Source organism: Gadus morhua, chromosome 13, assembly GCF_902167405.1.
Source record: "Gadus morhua chromosome 13, gadMor3.0, whole genome shotgun sequence".
NCBI lineage: Eukaryota > Metazoa > Chordata > Actinopteri > Gadiformes > Gadidae > Gadus > Gadus morhua.
The window spans coordinates 27,541,953-27,547,714 of record NC_044060.1 but is presented as its reverse complement, the minus strand read 5'-3'; the positions used below and the strand labels follow the sequence as shown (position 1 = coordinate 27,547,714).

General features: G+C 44.0%; 1 long non-coding RNA gene across 1 annotated transcript; it reads left to right on the top strand.

Annotated features, from left to right (window-relative positions):
- The first annotated feature begins 3,088 nt into the window (after positions 1 to 3,088).
- LOC115556662 (uncharacterized) lies at positions 3,089 to 3,953 on the top strand. Its single transcript, XR_003979102.1, has 4 exons — positions 3,089 to 3,269; positions 3,353 to 3,439; positions 3,567 to 3,642; positions 3,807 to 3,953. It is a non-coding gene; the product is annotated as an uncharacterized LOC115556662 (long non-coding RNA).
- Positions 3,954 to 5,762: the final 1,809 nt, after the last annotated feature.

Genomic DNA, 5,762 nt, shown 5'->3' with positions numbered 1-5,762 from the left:
TCCGTGCACCTCTCCAGCATGGACTTCTGGGGTAACCGTCTCATCCTGGATCGTCTAGCATGCAATGGACGGTTCGTAGCCCATTAGCATGTCGTGGCGGGCATTGGCCGCTGTCGTTACGACTACAATTGAGGCCTAGCGTGCTAGCATTGTTCCCCGAGGTAGAAGATGGGCGAATGGATGTTTAGGATAATATGTTTCAAATATGTTTGATATAAGCACTTACATTCACACCTGACCACTCTGACCCTGGTTCCATTAAATGTTGTGAACTAGACTGGACGGTTGATGACGGGATTCTTATGGGTTGCCAGATTCTCTGTGTATGTTTTTTTTTTATTAAAAAAAACGATTTACATGTTATGATCGTAAGACAAGGTGAAATGGATAATATCTAAATACCATGGTCTATAATAGCATGGACAGTCGGGTCACAAGTTGATCTGGCTGCCTCCTGCTCCTAGGAAGAAGACTAGTTCTGTATTTTAGTACTGCAGCTGACCAAGTCTCCGGCTCATCGGCACAATGGAATGGAGCCACCATTTGAAATATTTTTCCCCCAAAATGTTATGAGTTCGAATCCCGTAATGTATGCTTTGTTGATCTGAATAAACGTTATGTCTCAAAGTGATACCGCCTTGCGTCACATTGCGTTTTTTAATGCAATTAAGATTAATCCGATCTAGCTGTCATGCATGTAAACGCATTCATTTCCGAAGTCGCTGCTTTGCTTACAGAGACATCCAGTGAAAGGGACAACAACACCACATCAGGCGACCGAAATGATAGAATGAGCGCATAACAGTGTTTTTGGCTAGTTTCAAGCAGTGGGGGGAAACATTAGGTTTTGATTAACTGGATGTAAAGGCGTCTTATTTTTTGGAAACGCGACCAATGCATGGTCTTAACAACATGGATAGTAGGGTCACAAGTGATCTGGCTGCCTTTCGTGTTTTCAAGAAGAATTTGTGAATTTTAATATACTACGGCGGATATTTCCCCAGTTGGTCAACGGCACAATGGAATGGAATTGCAGTTTGTTATATTTTTTCCCCGCAATGGTATGAATTCGAATCCCGTAATGTATCATATTTTAAACATTCATTTTCCATTTATTTCGGCTTAGAACGGTTCTACGTGACAAGTTTCTTCCAATTACACTACAAAAATGAATGAGATTAGAATCTTTTTGACATTTTATTGAATAACAAATCAAAGAGGCATTCGGAAGGACAGCTACGTGTCTGTTCCCGATTTCGAACATCTGGCGTAGCCACGACAACAAGCGAAGCATTCGGCTGAGGGTCACCAGTTAACCCGGTCACGACTTGAACTGAAACACCGGACATGTCACTAATTTTCCTTATCATTTGAAATGACTTTGGTTAATTTACTAGCATGTTAGCATCGGTTTAACTTTACTAACTTGGGTCAACTTCTTGTTAACTTATTGCATGTCAGCCTCAGTAGGAACTAGTAGTACGATTACGGTGAACAACCATTTTAATTCACCTGTACGGTAAACAACCATTTTAAATTACATGGGGATATACTAGGGATTATTTTGTATGTATCATATGATTCATGAAGTGTCAAGGTAGGTAAAGGTAACGGTCCCATACCAAATATGATGAGTCCTAGTTTGTACACACAGACACACACACAGACACACACACAGACACACGATATATATATATATATATATATATATATATACAGGGTTTTTTCTAAACAAGGGAACAGGGGCGCTGCGCCCGATACTCCCGGCGTGCGCCATCCTACCGAAATGCCGACTGAACCTTTCAGACTTGGATCTGTACTTACATGCTGCTGTACAACATACACTATTTCTCAAAACGATCTTTTCTCCGCGAAAATATCCACACCACCACCTGACAATGTGTCTGATCCTCAAATAACTTATAATTACTCCAAAATATTCCGATCCGAATTGGAGTTCCCAGACCGAGTCGACATGCTAACGTTAAAGTTATTAGCAGCTAGCTAGCTAGCTACTATGTATTTGAAGGGTTTTTGGTCTAGGCGCTAAGATGCTAAGCAAGTATACAAGACCATTCCAGTTCTCTTGCACAAAGCGGTTTCAATGAACGACAGAAATAAACAAATGCTGAGTGTTGATCAAGAGTTTTGCGAGAGCAAAACGAACAGTCGAACAGTCGAACAGGGTTCCCTGTTACCAGGGAACCCGTAGCAGGGAACTAAATGCAGCTGCACGGCCGAATTAGCCCAATAAAAGTGTAGTAACCCAGAGAACCAGCTACAACATAGTTTCATCCAAACGAGCCGTCTTTAGCGAACGGTGAATTGCATTGGCTTCTACGAGCAGTCGGCTTTCAGCCGCGAGCTTAGGGACCGTCTGCAAAGTGCAAAACTGAATTGCATTGGCTTCTACGAGCAGTCGGCTTTCAGCCGCGAGCTTAGGGACCGTCTGCAAAGTGCAAAACTGAAAACGACAACAATAGTAACATTTCTATAGCGTCGCCATTATTGACTCTAGAGCCCCAAAACTTGTTCCATAGAGACATGGCACAGGAGGTCTACCATGACTAACGCTACCCTGAACCACCTCCTCAGGATCAGTATTGAGGGGCCTGCAATTGATCAATTTGATTTTGACAAGGCAGTGAGCCGTTGGGGCAGTCTCAGGAGCAGACGGCTGCTGTTGTGATTTGTCCTACTTAATAAAAGTTTAGCCAATATTTTTGAAATTTGTCGTGTTTATTTACAGGGTAAAGTTGTACAAGTCTACCAAAAGTTGATAGTATTTTAGTTTTTCAGGATGACCACAAGAGCTAGAATTTCTCTCTAAGATAGCCTCAGAATGTACCATTTAATCATTATTTTTCAAAGGCTTCGCGCGGTGGAAGGGGGAGACCCCGTTCCACACCATCCCCCGCCTCGGTCGCATTGCTCCCTCGGCTTTGCGCAGGGCTCTGCTCCCTGCTACTTTTTTTTTTTTGAGAAAAAAACCCCTGATATATATATATATATATATATATTATATATATATATATATATATATATCAGGGGTTTTATATATATATATATATAGCATTGTCTTTGACAATGTATGGTAACTTGGCCATTCTTCCCCTTGTCTTCAGATGTCTACTAAGAAGCATCGAGCCATGGGGTCTGAGGAGTGGGTGAGCCGCCTGAGGGCATTTGCCTCTTCTGGCACTTGGCCCTCCAGTGCAGGGAACAGGCCATCTCCGAAACAGGCCAAGTGGCCCAACCTCTACCAGAAGGTAAACTTTGCCCCAACAGTAAACCAAAACTCCAAAGTGAACCGATTGTGTCCAAGTAAATCATTCATTTCAATTAATTACAGATTGAGTAGTGTCCCACGATGCTGCGTGGGCAAACCTCTATCTTAAGGGTAGCGCAGACATGTACCTGTGGCTTTCACCCCCAGCAGGTAATATTGAGAGCCTGGTGAAATAAATGCATTTTGTAGGCTTACAACTTGTGATGTGGACAAAATCCCATTAGTATTAATGCTTGTTTAATGGTTTTATTGTTTCTGTCTGTCAGTCTGTGAGAAGCCCTGCAGCTACCTCTGCCTCCACCTCTGCTGCGCCTGCACGGAGCCCTGGGAGGCATGCATTGACGCTGGCGATGGTGAATATTTCCATCACATTAAATACCATGTCATTCACCTGGGTAGCCATGATCAACTCATCTCAGATCTGTGTGTTTACATAACTTTCATGCGTATCACTGGTGTGTATAATGTTTTTATTTTTAAGACTATTTTATTAAGACTATTCTTGGTTGATTTTCAGTTTGAGAAATCGCGGTTCGGTGGGACTTTGTCTGCTGCAGCCAAGCCGAATGTCAATCTGACTAGGAGGCCTGTTGAGGTAATTGATGTACCTATAGCTGTGCCTGATGCCTTAGAACACAGCCATACAGCCAACACTATCCTTGTTTTGTAATTGTACTTCATCAGCTCAGTTTCCCCCTCTTCCCAGCGTCCCTCCAGCCTGCCACTGTCCCGTCTGGGAGAAGCACTCCATCCGCTACCCCACCTCGAGTGACGCCCCCTTCCAGTCCCAGCTTCTACAGGCCTGTCTCCCCTTTCTCTCTGCCTCCATCCAGCCCTGTCATGTCGGCGGTGAGGACCAGCTCTTCCCCTCTGGTTAGTGCAACTGTAATAACCTCTACACAGGTCTTACATACTGTAGCGTGTAGCGGATAGATGATTTATGATCTTTTTCATTTTCTTTATGTAGGTTGTATCAGATATGAGTCCTGCTCCTCCAGGTCTCCTCCTGCTCCTCCTGGTCCCCTCCCTGCTCCTCCTGGTCCCCTCCCTGCTCCTCCTGGTCCCCTCCCTGCTCCTCCTGGTCCCCTCCCGCTCCTCCTCTTGCTGCTCCAGATCAGTTCTGGCTGCCGGTGGAAATGAGGAAGACCATTCCCCAGCAGGACCAGCGCTGGATTGCGTCCGAGCTGTGGAGGAACCAGCGGCTGCGCCCGGACGTCCAGCTCTGGTATGAGCCACCAGTTCCTGCCTCATCTACAACAAGGTCCCGTCACCAGACCGCTTTTTATGCACCCTGCCCCTCCTCCGAGTCCCTGACCAAGGAGCAGTGGTTGGCGGAGAGGAGGAACAAAGATCACCCGTGTTAAATCTATATTTTAAAATAGACATGTTTATATATTAACAAATGTTTTAAGAATTATTTGCTGGTCATCTTTTTCGAATCATTAGCCAGATCCACTCCACAAGAGGAAGCACCTACTAATATTGCAATATAATATGCACACAAAATGATTTATAGTTGAAATACTTGTAGGTTGAAGATGACGCTAAATTGAGCATACAGGTCACAATACAAATAATAACTAAACAAGTAGCTTGCTAAAGAGTGCACAGGTGTGCTGTGAATAGCTGTATGGCTACAACAATAGTGGAATAGAAAGTACCATAGTAATTAGAATATTCCCATTAAAATAAGTGCATGTGTCTGTCAATGGAGGGCAAGGGTAATTATATTTGCGCAAGAGATCTTGACTACATCCATGAATGAACCAAAAAAAATGTTTGTCACCAGTGGGACTTGAACCGCCGACCTTCTGTTCCATTCCAAGGCTGAACAATTGCACACAAAACTCCACATTCACACGTTTTTATTTGTTTTTTATGTAATGGAGGCCTAAATTTCTCTCATTCCCTTCCCTTTCTCTCCCTTTTTCCTCTTTTTCCTTCCTTTTCTTCTCCCCCCCCTCTCCCCCCTTTCCTTCCTTTTCCCCCCGCCCTAAATGTCTATTGTTCCCCAGCTTTGGCGCAATTGGTTAGCGCGTTCGACAGTTAATCGAAAGGTTGGTGGTTCAAGCCCACCCAGGGAGGAGCCGATTTTAACTGACCACCAGGATGTCCATTAGCCCAAACCTGTAACGGCAACTTTCTATCAACAGTTGAAGACATCAATGTAGAGGAGATTTAACGCAGAGGGTTTTTTGTGTGTGTTTTTTTTTTAATGTTGTCTGGTATTGAATTTTGTAAGCCGGCTAGCTCAGTCGGTAGAGCATGAGACCCTTAATCTCTGGGTCGTGGGTTCAAGCCCCACGTTGGGCGCTATTTACTTTTAACCTAGCCCATCTGATGGAACAAAAAAGGAAATGTGTAGTTCTTGGTTCTGTTCGATCATAGAGCCACACTAAATGTCAGCCGGTCAGCAGGTTGCGTGTTTGACCCACAACATTTTGCATTGCTATGGAGTCAGCTAGAAAGTTTG